The sequence below is a fragment of the Coregonus lavaretus genome (genome assembly GCF_964263955.1).
Source record: "Coregonus lavaretus genome assembly, contig: HAP1_SCAFFOLD_56, whole genome shotgun sequence".
Classification (NCBI taxonomy): domain Eukaryota; kingdom Metazoa; phylum Chordata; class Actinopteri; order Salmoniformes; family Salmonidae; genus Coregonus; species Coregonus lavaretus.
In genome coordinates, this window is record NW_028164156.1 from 3,652,277 (window position 1) to 3,666,857 (window position 14,581).

Below are 14,581 nucleotides of genomic sequence, written 5' to 3' on the forward strand. Positions count from 1 at the left end.
ACAGATAACCCATAGTTCATTATTAAATAACATAACTAATTTATTTATTTTATTACTCATAAAATATACAGCAATCTTCAGATAGTGAAAGAATTCATGGGAGTTTCGAATTCAGTCACTATTTCATATGTACATGCTAGTTTCATCCTTTTAAATAAAAAAAAAGGACACGAAAAAAACTGTGAACCTCCCGTTCCTGATTTGACGAACATAGCATATGTATTGTACATATTTCCAGTTAAAATGATTTTCAAAAAGAGACAAAAACGGGGGTTTGAACAAGCAATCACATAAAAGGATTGAGTGGTTTCATTTTTTTGAAGAAGTTAAAGCAAGCAAAACCTGTCAAAATACATTGCTTATAAGACCAAGACAAATAATATAGATTTTTTTTTTTTCAACAGAAGAAAATCTAAATGCTGCTGTCCTACCATTGGTTTACAGTGTTTCTCCTCTCCAAGGGAGGCATGTTTTCTGCCTCGGAATAGTATCAGTGCTTTTCACAAACGTTGTAGTACTTAGTGTGCATCATTGTTTTCACTCATACAGCTGCCCCTACTCTCCTAACCTCCCCTCAGTAACTAAAGAAGGCACAAAATGATGACATAAATATCACAAGAAAGAATACATTAATTCATAATTTACTTTCTAAAATATTTTCTAGAGGGCAAAGGACAGGTAGGTTTAATAACGCAAATGTAAAAAGTCCTGTCGCTCACATACAAATGCAAAATCTAAATGGCACCCTATTCTTTATAGAGTACACTACTTTTGACCAGAACCCTATGGCCCTGGTCAAAAGTAATGTACTATAAAGGGAATAGGGTGCCATTGGGGATGGAAATTCTTTGAAATTACTCATGAGAGCAAATACTACGATTATTTGGTTCCCACAGAGGGTCAGGAGCTTAAGACATGAATGATATTATTAAAATGTTTGTTCATAAAAAATAAATGATTTCCCCTCCTCCCACATGGATTACAGCCAAGAGGCTAGGTGCGTTCTGACTGTCTTAGTGTGCGGATAAACATGACCATCACTCTCATAAAACTTAAATGAAACATCACTCCTTATGTTTTTTCTCAGCCCAAAACGCTCAATCCCATTTCTACTGTCAAAACAGGTTTTGAAAAGGCTTCTTCCACATCTTTTGGTCCATGTCTGTTTTTCACTCAGTGAAGTGCTACTATCCCCTTGGACTACAGGTTATTGCCATCATAAGGTGTCCGTCTGTCGGCTGGACAGTTTCTACCGTTTAGGATCTTTGTGGGTAAAGGTAAAGGTGGGGTATAGCAGCAGCAGTTCCTCTGAAGTCCAGTATCTGCTGGAAGGACACCTGGTGGTACGAGAGGATGTAGAGAGGATTGTAGTCTCCTGAGTGGCGCAGTGGTCTAAGGCACTGCATCGCAGTGCTAACTGTGCTACTAGAGATCCTGGTTCGAATCCAGGCTCTGTCGCAGCCGGCCGCGACCGGGAGACTCATGGGCGGCGCACAATTGGCCCAGCGTCGTCCAGGGTAGGGGCGGGAATGGCCGGTAGGGATGTAGCTCAGTTGATAGAGCATGGCGTTTGCAACGCCAGGGTTGTGGGTTCGATTCCCACGGGGGGGCAGTATAAAAAAAAATATGTATTCACTAACTGTAAGTCGCTCTGGATAAGAGCGTCTGCAAAAAAAAAAAAAAAAAAAGGATGAGTGTGGCCAGCCAGCCTGTTGTGCCTCCCCCTCCCTCCCTCCATTTCTCTCTCTCCATCTGCGGGACTCTTAAGGCTCCTGTGCGGACTGTCTCGGCTCGTGCCCTCCCAAAGCTGGCTGTGGTGATTTAAGACACGGTGTGTATGTGTGGATTTGTTTGTGGCCTCTGCCCCACTTCACTGTCCATCCGCCTGCCCTTGGCTCCCCTCCTGGGCAGCGACCACCACCCCCCTCAGTATGTCTCTGAGTCTGAGTCGTTGAGTTCCTCATCCTTGTAGAAGCCTCCATCGTGTTCGCGGTGGCCGATGTTGTTGAAGCTGCAGTAGGAGCTGTGCTCGCTGCGCAGCACGGGCAGGCTGTCGAAGGTCACACTCTTGGAGGGGCTGGTGGTGTAGTGGTTAATGGCACTGAAGGACAGGCTGGGCGCAGGGTTGCAGGGGGACACGGGCATCATGGTGGCCAGGATCAGCGCCAGGCAGTCCGCCACGTCTTTGTTGGGGGCGCAGGCCAAGGCAGGCGTGTAACCTGAGGGGTTCAAACAGAACAGCAGAGGGTCACACATTTTTTTGTGTATGGGTGGTCCCGGGGATCGAACCCACTACCTTGGCGTTACAAGCGCCGTGCTCTACCAGCTGAGCTACAGAGGACCAATTCTTCTGGCCCAATTAATACAGCTGAACCATACGTACGTCTGTAAGGCTGCGTTAGTCGAGTTGATGAGGTTCCTGTCTGTAATCTTCTCCAATATCAACAAAGCACTGGTTTCATGCCCCTTTAAAAACCAGAGTCAAACATGTCAGACCAAAATTTTAACCAGAGAGAGCCAACTGTTCAGATGAACGTCATCTTCATGTGGGGACGCTCACCTTACTGCAGGCCAGATGAAGAGCAGTGTTCTTGACTGCATCCTGCAGGGTGAGCTCTGCTTTGGCACTGCTCACCAACAGCTCTGACACAGACAGAGAAACATAAAGAAACTCAATTAGGAAATGAAGCGACTTATTAAAATGTAAAACAGACATGGTGAACTTAAGCCGGCTGGGCGAGGCAAAGCGGAGGAGAGGGGGCTGCGTACCGACAGCGTTGGTTTGTCCATTCTCAGCAGCCATCATGAGGGAGGTCTTCCCGGAGGCATCGGGGGAGTTGACCTGGGCGTTGTGGCCTAGCAGCAGCTGAAGACACTCCACGTGGTCCGTGAAAGCCGCCGTATGCAGGGGGGTCCTGGAGAGAGAGGAAACTTATTTCACCGACATCATGTAGGACTGTTATAAACAAGTTTGTTCAATTAACCCTGTTTATACCATAGAAATATAAAATCACTAATAGATGTATTAGAAGTAATCTACAATCCCTCATCCAACCCCAGAGGTCATTTTATTCCCAAGACAACATTATTCTCCAGAAGAAAAGGACTTTGTCATGTGCTGTAGTTACCGGTTCTTGGTGTCAGTGGCGTTGACAATGGCCGGCCCCAGAGTGTCAATCAGCATCTCTGCAGCCCCCTCGTTGTCATTGATCACAGCACAGTGGAGGGGGCTGAACGAGTTGCCCTCGGTCTTGTGGAAAACCTCCTGTTCCAGCAGCACCTCTACACACGTGTCATGGCCTAGTGGAAGATTGATTCATACAGGAAAAAGATGACGTCGCTGCAGACCACAACAATACTCTCAGAGAAAGCTACACATCTGACAATGGTGAAGTCACAAAAGATGTTTTAGCTACAACATATGCTATGTCAATCCCTGACAAAGTCCTGTTTCAGTGTAAGGTCCTCCACTGAGAGTCATAACCCCTAATTCTGTTGTAGTCTTGTTCATTCCCCCACATGGCTCCGTCCACACCAATCGAATGCTTTTCAAGCCACAAGAGGGAGTGAATGAGTGTACACTTCATGGAGGAGAGAACAGAGCTACAGTCCAGTTAGTCAGTACGTACCGTTGTATGGCCTGCCTAATTCAAATCAAATCAAATCAAATTGTATTGGTCACATGCGCCGAATACAACAGGTGCAGACATTACAGTGAAATGCTTACTTACAGCCCTTAACCAACAGTGCATTTATTTTAAACAAAAAAAGTAAGGATAAAACAACAACAAAAAAAGTGTTGAGAAAAAAAGAGCAGAAGTAAAATAAAGTGACAGTAGGGAGGCTATATATACAGGGGGGTACCGTTGCAGAGTCAATGTGCGGGGGCACCGGCTAGTTGAGGTAGTTGAGGTAATATGTACATGTGGGTAGAGTTAAAGTGACTCTGCATAAATACTTAACAGAGTAGCAGCAGCGTAAAAAGGATGGGGTGGGGGGGCAGTGCAAATAGTCCGGGTAGCCATGATTAGCTGTTCAGGAGTCTTATGGCTTGGGGGTAGAAGCTGTTGAGAAGTCTTTTGGACCTAGACTTGGCACTCCGGTACCGCTTGCCGTGCGGTAGCAGAGAGAACAGTCTATGACTAGGGTGGCCGGAGTCTTTGACAATTTTGAGGGCCTTCCTCTGACACCGCCTGGTATAGAGGTCCTGGATGGCAGGGAGCTTTGCCCCAGTGATGTACTGGGCCGTACGCACTACCCTCTGTAGTGCCTTGCGGTCAGAGGCCAAGCAGTTGCCATACCAGGCGGTGATGCAACCAGTCAGGATGCTCTCAATGGTGCAGCTGTAGAATTGTTTGAGGATCTGAGGACCCATGCCAAATCTTTTTAGTCTCCTGAGGGGGAATAGGCTTTGTCGTGCCCTCTTCACGACTGTCTTGGTGTGTTTGGACCATGATAGTTCGTTGGTGATGTGGACACCAAGGAACTTGAAGCTCTCAACCTGTTCCACTACAGCCCCGTCGATGAGAATGGGGGCGTGCTCAGTCCTCTTTTTTTTCCTGTAGTCCACAATCATCTCCTTTGTCTTGGTCACGTTGAGGGAGAGGTTGTTGTCCTGGCACCACACGGCCAGATCTCTGACCTCCTCCCTATAGGCTGTCTCATTGTTGTCGGTGATCAGGCCTACCACTGTTGTGTCGTCGGCAAACTTAATGATGGTGTTGGAGTCGTGCCTGGCCATGCAGTCATGGGTGAACAGAGAGTACAGGAGGGGACTGAGCACGCACCCATGAGGGGCCCCCGTGTTGAGGATCAGTGTGGCAGATGTGTTGTTACCTACCCTTACCACCTGGGGGCGGCCCGTCAGGAAGTCCAGGATCCAGTTGCAGAGGGAGGTGTTTAGTCCCAGGATCCTTAGCTTAGTGATGAGCTTAGAGGGCACTATGGTGTTGAATGCTGAGCTGTAGTCAATGAATAGCATTCTCACGTAGGTGTTCCTCTTGTCCAGGTGGGAAAGGGCAGTGTGGAGTGCGATAGAGATTGCATCATCTGTGGATCTGTTGGGGCGGTATGCAAATTGGAGTGGGTCTAGGGTTTCTGGGATTATGCTGTTGATGTGAGCCATGACCAGTCTTTCAAAGCACTTCATGGCTACAGACGTCAGTGCTACGGGTCGGTAGTCATTTAGGCAGGTTATCTTAGAGTTCTTGGGCACGGGGACTATGGTGGTCTGCTTGAAACATGTTGGTATTACAGACTCAGTCAGGGACATGTTGAAAATGTCAGTGAAGACACTTGCCAGTTGGTCAGCACATGCTCGGAGTACACGCCCTGGTAATCCGTCTGGCCCTGCGGCCTTGTGAATGTTGACCTGCTTAAAAGTCTTACTCACATCGGCTACGGAGAGCGTGATCACATAGTCGTCCGGAACAGCTGGTGCTCTCATGCATGCTTCAGTGTTGCTTGCCTCGAAGCGAGCATAGAAGTGGTTTAGCTCGTCTGGTAGGCTTGTGTCACTGGGCAGCTCGCGGCTGTGCTTCCCTTTGTAGTCTGTAATAGTTTTCAAGCCCTGCCACATCCAACGAGCGTCAGAGCCAGTGTAGTATGATTCAATCTTAGACCTGTATTGACTCTTTGCCTGTTTGATGGTTCGTCGGAGGTCATAGCGGGATTTCTTATAAGCGTCCGGGTTAGAGTCCCGTTCCTTGAAAGCGGCAGCTCTACCCTTTAGCTCAGTGCGGATGTTTCCTGTAATCCATGGCTTCTGGTTGGGGTATGTACGCACGGTCACTGTGGGGACGACATCATCGATGCACTTATTGATGAAGCCAGTGACTGATGTGGTGTACTCCTCAATGCTGTCTGAAGAATCCCGGAACATGTTCCAGTCTGTGCTAGCAAAACAGTCCTGTAGCTTAGCATCTGCGTCATCTGACCACTTTTTTATTAACCGAATCACTGGTGCTTCCTGCTTCAGTTTTTGCTTATAAGCAGGAATCAGGAGGATAGAGTTATGGTCAGATTTGCCAAATGGAGGGCGAGGGAGAGCTTTGTATGCGTCTCTGTGTGTGGAGTAAAGGTGGTCTAGAGTTTTTTTCCCTCTGGTTGCACATTTAACATGCTGGTAGAAATTAGGTAGAACGGATTTATAGTCATCCAGCAATTCAGGGACATGTTTACGGTGCTGAAGAGAGAAAATTAGAAAATATCTAGTGTTCCGTTAGTCCAGTACGTACCGTTGTAGCAGGCCCAGTGTAGTGGCGTGTAGCCCTGGTTGTCTGTGATGACGGGGAGGGTCTCCACTGACTGGGCGGCGTGTAGGAGCCCCCCCAGCACCCCGATGTGTCCGGATGCCGCCGCCAGGTGGACATGGGTCCGCCCCTTACAGTCCCGAACCAGGAAGCTGGCGCTGTGCTGCAGCAGGGCCTCCACACACTCCTCATGACCCGTCACCGCCTGGGAGGAAGGGCGGGGAGACAAGAATGGATTTGAAATAACTAATAATCAATGATATAATAATGAATCATCAATTATTACAAATGATGTCTGGAGGCAGGTCCCCCTACAGGGATGAATACACCACTACCCATGGACAACTACTTTTCTGAAGATAATATGTATAAGAATGTGAGATGTTAGCTAGAGGAGGATAAACAGAGAGGATATAAGAATGTGAGATGATTGACCGTTGGTAGCTAGAGGAGGATAAACAGAGAGGATATAAGAATGTGAGATGATTGACCGTTGGTTGCTAGAGGAGGATAAACAGAGAGGATATAAGAATGTGAGATGATTGACCGTTGGTAGCTAGAGGAGGATAAACAGAGAGGATATAAGAATGTGAGATGATTGACCGTTGGTAGCTACAGGAGGCTAAACAGAGAGGATATGAGCTGATTGCTGGATGACTATTACCTTCACATGAACAGACAGATTTCTAGAACAGTGGTATTGGTAGATGACATCCTCATGATGTTAACACAGCAGATAATAAATCATTTTGGGGCTGAGGCCCTCGAAGCCTGTCACCTGCTAGCTGTGTACCTGGCTCTGGATAGAAGTCCCCCTGTGCACTGATCTAGGATCAGCTTACCCTCCCCAGATCCTCAGCAATAATGACAAAAAATGACCTTAGATCAGTGTGTAGTGGGCATTTTCACACTATGCTATATAATATCCCTAGAGTGGACATTGGCATCCTAGCAACATGACCAAACAAATGTCCATCTTGGTAAGGAAAACTTTTGAATTACAGAATCTCTAGGTCTTACGTGATATCCTATGCGTACCTGCAGCGTGGACGGGGGTCCTCTTCAGGGTGAAGTCTTTAACCAGGATGGAGGCTCCCTGGTTGATGAGGACGTCAACACACTCCACATGGCCTTTAAAGGCAGCCAGGTCCAGAGGGGTGCGCCCCTGGCTGTTCCTCACGTCTAGATCCAGCAGAAACTGAACCAGGACCTCCATAGCATGGTGGTGGCCGTGGTACGCCTGAATGGAAACAAACACACAGTCTGAAGCAAAGTCCAGTGGTATGCCTGAACAGATATACACTCCTAATATAATCAATGTCCTATAGTAGTCCAGTGGTATGCCAGAACAGATATACACTCCTAATATAATCAATGTCCTATAGTAGACCAGTGGTATGCCAGAACAGATATACACTCCTAATATAATCAATGTCCTATAGTAGACCAGTGGTATGCCTGAACATATATACACTCCTAATATAATCAATGTCCTATAGTAGACCAGTGGTATGCCAGAACAGATATACACTCCTAATATAATCAATGTCCTATAGTAGACCAGTGGTATGCCTGAACAGAAATACACTCCTAATATAATCAATGTCCTATAGTAGACCAGTGGTGCGCCTGAACAGATATACACTCCTAATATAATCAATGTCCTATAGTAGACCAGTGGTATGCCTGAACAGATATACACTCCTAATATAATCAATGTCCTATAGTAGACCAGTGGTGCGCCTGAACAGATATACACTCCTAATATAATCAATGTCCTATAGTAGACCAGTGGTATGCCTGAACAGAAACAGTCCTAGACCTCTAAAGTAGACCAGTGTCTCTCAAATCGGGTGCCCATTTTTTCTCCCGCCCAGCATCAACATCGAAGGTCCCTGCCAAGCGTGAGATTTAGAAACAAACACACTACTACTCCTCTGTTGGAGGTTGATTAACTCAAATGGCAAAATAAGGAAATCATCCTCATCATCACCGTGTCAAAATATGCATGTATTTTACACTAATCAGGAACAGATAGGAACATGGTGTGTGAGTGTCTGGACAATCAACTTTTCGTGGAAAAACAACACCATGCCTGTATCCCAGATAGCAACCTATTTCCCATGTAGTGCAGTACTTTTGATCTGGGCCCATAAGGTTCTGGTCAAAAGTAGGGCACTAAATAGGGAATAGGGTGCCATTTGTCATGTGGCGAGACCCCTACAGGAGCAGGTAGGCTTTACTCACAGCTAAGTGTAGGGGGCTGATGGGAGCTCTGACATCAGAGTCGTTCAGGATGTCTGTCCCTGAGGTTTCCATTAGCTGGGGAAAGACAAGGACGGGCCAGTTTAGACTTGTAACATATTTACTTTGAAGGTTAGTCTAGTAGCATGTTTCATGTTGTAAATCTCAGTGTCCAGCCCCTGCAGACATACTGGGGTGTTGCATTCGTATCTTAAACAAGCTAGTGTGAGGAAAAGTAACCAACTGGTACTTACCACATCTAAAGGTGTTTCACTTGCAATCTGGAAAAAGAACATCAAGAGTGACGATGCGGCCACGACAAACATGCAACCACACCTTAAAACCTACTGAATATCAACGTCTGTCCCAAATGGCACCCTATTCCCTATATAGTGCATTACTTTTGACCAGAGCCCTATGGGCCCTACATCCATTTGGGACGCAGACAAAATGGTCTGTGAATGCAGGGCGTCTAGTCCCCTGTGGTTCTGACTCACCAGCTCCAGACAGAGGCGGTGTCCGTACGCAGACGCGTAATGGACTGCGTTGTAGCCCTGATTGTCCCTGATCCCTGGGTTAGCGTCGTTTCGCAGCAAATATTCCAGACACCTAGAGGTCAGAGGTCAAGAGGTCACTAATCATTATACCAACATCAAGACAGACAGATAAGCAAGCAGAGACACTTTCCCAAAGGAGACGTGGCCAAGCTTTCACACTGCAGATTTAACACCAGTATGTATTCAAACACGGCCAACAACATACTCTCTAGACTACAGTGAAATGTGAAAGGTCATGGCACCACAACATACTTTCCAGACTACAGTGAAATGTGAAAGGTCATGGCACCACAACATACTCTCCAGACTACAGTGAAATGTGAAAGGTCATGGCACCACAACATACTCTCCAGACTACAGTGAAATGTGAAAGGTCATGGCACCACAACATACTCTCCAGACTACAGTGAAATGTGAAAGGTCATGGCACCACAACATACTCTCCAGACTACAGTGAAATGTGAAAGGTCATGGCACCACAACATACTCTCCAGACTACAGTGAAATGTGAAAGGTCATGGCACCACAACACACACAACAGTAAGAGAGGTGTGAGACGTACTTTCCGTCTGTGTTGGAGGCAGCAGCGTAGTGGAGCGGGGTGCAACCCCTTTTATACAGATCGTTCACACTGGCCCCAGACCCCACCAAGGCAAACAGACACTGGTAGTTACAATTGGCTGCCGCATAATGCAGAGGACTCCTAGAAGAACGTACATTTTACATTTACATTTTAGTCATTTAGCAGACGCTCTTATCCAGAGCGACTTACAGGAGCAATTAGTGTTAAGTGCCTTGCTCAAGGGCACATTTACGTAATTTAGCAGACGCTCTTATCCAGAGCGACTTACAAATTGGTGCATTCACCCTATAGCCAGTGGGATAACCACTTTACAATTATTATTGTTATTATTATTTTTTGGGGGGGGTGGGTTGGGGTAAGGGGGGGTAGAAGGATTACATTATCCTATCCCAGGTATTCCTTAAAGGGGTGGGGTTTCAAATGTCTCCGGAAGGTGGTGAGTGACTCCGCTGTTCCACCATTGGGGTGCCAGAGCAGCGAACAGTTTTGACTGGGCTGAGCGGGAGCTATGCTTCCGCAGAGGAAGGGGAGCCAGCAGGCCAGAGGTGGATGAACGCAATACCCTCGTTTGGGTGTAGGGACTGATCAGAGCCTGAAGGTACGGAGGTGCCGTTCCCCTCACTGCTCCATAGGCAAGCACCATGGTCTAGTAACGGATGCGAGCTTCAACTGGAAGCCAGTGGAGTGTGCGGAGGAGGGGGGTGACGTGAGAGAACTTGGGAAGGTTGAACACCAGACGGGCTGCAGCATTCTGGGTGAGTTGTAGGGGTTTAATGGCACAAGCAGGGAGCCCAGCCAACAGCGAGTTGCAGTAATCCAGACGGGAGATGACAAGTGCCTGGATTAGGACCTGTGCCGCTTCCTGTGTAAGGCAGGGTCGTACTCTCCGAATGTTGTAGAGCATGAACCTGCAGGATCGGGTCACCGCCTTGATGTTAGCGGAGAACGACAGGGTGTTGTCCAGGGTCACGCCAAGGCTCTTCGCACTCTGGGAGGAGGACACAACGGAGTTGTCAACCGTGATGGCGAGATCATGGAACGTGCAGTCCTTCCCCGGGAGGAAGAGCAGCTCCGTCTTGCCAGGGTTCAGCTTGAGGTGGTGATCCGTCATCCATACTGATATGTCTGCCAGACATGCAGAGATGCGATTCGCCACCTGGTTATCAGAAGGGGGAAAGGAGAAGATTAGTTGTGTATCGTCAGCGTAGCAATGATAGGAGAGGCCATGTGAGGATATGACAGAGCCAAGTGACTTGGTGTATAGGGAGAATAGGAGAGGGCCTAGAACTGAGCCCTGGGGGACACCAGTGGTGAGAGCACGTGGTGCGGAGACAGCTTCTCGCCACGCCACTTGGTAGGAGCGACCGGTCAGGTAGGACGCAATCCAGGAGTGAGCCGCGCCGGAGATGCCCAGCTCGGAGAGGGTGGAGAGGAGGATCTGATGGTTCACAGTATCAAAGGCAGCAGACAGGTCTAGAAGGACAAGAGCAGAGGAGAGAGAGTTAGCTTTAGCAGTGCGGAGATTCTCCGTGACACAGAGAAGAGCAGTCTCAGTTGAATGACCAGTCCTGAAACCTGACTGGTTTGGATCAAGAAGGTAATTCTGAGAGAGATACCAAGAGAGTTGGCTAAAGACGGCACGCTCAATAGTTTTGGAAAGAAAAGAAAGAAGGGATACTGGTCTGTAGTTGTTGACATCAGTGGGATCGAGTGTTGGTTTTTTGAGAAGTGGTGCAACTCTCGCTCTCTTGAAGACGGAAGGGACATAGCCAGCGGTCAAGGATGAGTTGATCAGCGAGGTGAGGTAGGGGAGAAGGTCACCGGAGATGGTCTGGAGAAGAGAGGAGGGGATGGGGTCAAGCGGGCAGGTTGTTGGGCGGCCTGCAGTCACAAGTCGCAGGATTTTATCTGGAGAGAGAGGGGAGAAAGAAGTCAAAGCATAGGGTAGGGCAGTGTGAGTAGGACCAGCAGTGTCATTAGACTTAACAAACGAGGATCGGATGTCGTCAACCTTCTTTTCAAAGTGGTTGACGAAGTCATCCACAGAGAGAGAGGAGGGGGGGGGGAGGATTCAGCAGGGAGGAGAATGTGGCAAAGAGCTTCCTAGGGTTGGAGGCAGATGCTTGGAATTTAGAGTGGTAGAACGTGGCCTTAGCAGCAGAAACAGATGAAGAAAATGTAGAGAGGAGGGAGTGAAAAGATGCCAGGTCGGCAGGGAGTTTAGTTTTCTTCCATTTCCGCTCCGCTGCCCGGAGCTCTGTTCTGTGAGCTCGCAATGAGTCATCAAGCCACGGAGCTGGAGGGGAGGACCGAGCCGGCCGGGAGGATAGGGGACACAGAGAGTCAAAGGATGCAGAAAGGGAGGAGAGGAGGGTTGAGGAGGCAGAATCAGGAGATTGGAGGGAGAAGGATTGAGCAGAGGGAAGAGATGATAGGATGGAAGAGGAGAGAGTAGTGGGAGAGAGAGAGCGAAGGTTGCGGCGGCGCATTACCATCTGTGTAGGGGCAGAGTGAGTAGTGTTGGAGGAGAGCGAGAGAGAAAAGGACACAAAGTAGTGGTCGGAGACATGGAGGGGAGTTGCAGTGAGATTAGTAGAAGAGCAGCATCTAGTAAAGATGAGGTCAAGCGTATTGCCTGCCTTGTGAGTAGGGGGGGACGGTGAGAGGGTGAGGTTAAAAGAGGAGAGGAGTGGAAAGAAGGAGGCAGAGAGAAATGAGTCAAATGTAGACGTAGGGAGGTTGAAATCCCCCAGAACTGTGAGGGGTGAGCCATCCTCAGGAAAGGAGCTCATCAAGGCGTCAAGCTCATTGATGAACTCTCCAAGGGAACCTGGAGGGCGATAGATGACAAGGATATTAAGCTTAAATGGGCTAGTGACTGTGACAGCATGGAATTCAAATGAGGAGATAGACAGATGGGTTAGGGGAAAAATTGAGAATGTCCACTTGGGAGAGATGAGGATTCCTGTGCCACCACCCCTCTGACCAGATGCTCTCGGGGTATGCGAGAACACATGGTCAGAAGAGGAGAGAGCAGTAGGAGTAGCAGTGTTTTCAGTGGTAATCCATGTTTCCGTCAGCGCCAGGAAGTCGAGGGAATGGAGGTTAGCATAGGCTGGGATGAAGTCAGCTTTGTTGGCAGCAGAACGGCAGTTCCAGAGGCTGCCTGAGACCTGGAACTCCAGGTGTGGGGTGCGTGCAGGGACCACCAGGTTAGAGAGGCAGCAGCCACGCGGTGTGAGGCGTTTGTGTAGCCTGTGCGGAGAGGAGAGAACAGGGATAGGCAGAGGCATAGTTGACAGGCTGTAGCAAATGGCTACAATAATGCAGAGGAGATCGGAATGAAATGAACTAAACATCAGGAAAAGGAGAGAGTAGGGCCTCCCTCACCAAAACTTCCACCTCAGAAACTATAATTGTTTCACTGAACCACCCGAATAAAAAACTCTCCCAACTTCCACTTTAGAAATTAGAATTGTTGTGAACTACAGCAGTTTAATGTTTCAAGGAATAGACTCAACATACTTTATTCAGCTAGCTAAATATGACACCATAGCTAACTAGCATGCTAGCATCCAATAACACACAGTTTAGCACCAATACTTGGTTACAACAAACTACCAGTAGTGTGTTAACACACTAAACAGATAATTCGTGTGTTGAGAACCTTCACTACTTGGTTCTGAAAACCCCCTGGTCCAACCTCTCTCTCTTCATTACTTGGTTATGAAAGACCCCTGGTCCAACCTCTCTCTCTTCATTACTTGGTTATGAAAAACCCCCTGGTCCAACCTCTCTCTCTTCATTACTTGGTTATGAAAACCCCCTGGTCCAACCTCTCTCTCTTCATTACTTGGTTATGAAAACCCCCTGGTCCAACCTCTCTCTCTTCATTACTTGGTTATGAAAACCCCCTGGTCCAACCTCTCTCTCTTCATTACTTGGTTCTGAAAACCCCCTGGTCCAACCTCTCTCTCTTCATTACTTGGTTCTGAAAACCCCCTGGTCCAACCTCTCTCTCTTCATTACTTGGTTATGAAAAACCCCTGGTCCAACCTCTCTCTCTTCATTACTTGGTTATGAAAACCCCCTGGTCCAACCTCTCTCTCTTCATTACTTGGTTATGAAAACCCCCTGGTCCAACCTCTCTCTCTTCATTACTTGGTTATGAAAACCCCCTGGTCCAACCTCTCTCTCTTCATTACTTGGTTATGAAAACCCCCTGGTCCAACCTCTCTCTCTTCATTACTTGGTTATGAAAAACCCCTGGTCCAACCTCTCTCTCTTCATTACTTGGTTATGAAAACCCCCTGGTCCAACCTCTCTCTCTTCATTACTTGGTTATGAAAACCCCCTGGTCCAACCTCTCTCTCTTCATTACTTGGTTCTGAAAACCCCCTGGTCCAACCTCTCTCTCTTCATTACTTGGTTATGAAAACCCCCTGGTCCAACCTCTCTCTCTTCATTACTTGGTTATGAAAACCCCCTGGTCCAACCTCTCTCTCTTCATTACTTGGTTATGAAAAAACCCTGGTCCAACCTCTCTGTCTTCATTACTTGGTTATGAAAACCCCCTGGTCCAAATCACTGGCTCTAACCTCTCTCTCGTCATTACTATTATGAAAACCCCCTACACATTTGAATGCGTGTTGACTCACATCCACACCAAGGTCCAGGAGGTACTTGACCACACTGATCATTCCACTGGAGGCTGCAGAGTGGAGAGGGGTGTAGGCCTTCTTGTCTTTACAGGACACCTCTGATCCATGAGAGGCCAGCAGTTTCACCACCTCAATGTGCCCTATGGTAGAGAGAGAGGGGGAGGGATAGAGAGAGAGAGAGAGAGAGAGAGAGAGAGAGAGAGAGAGAGAGAGAGAGAGAGAGAGAGAGAGAGAGAGAGAGAGAGAGAGAGAGAGAGAGAGAGAGAGAGAGAGAGAGAGAGATAG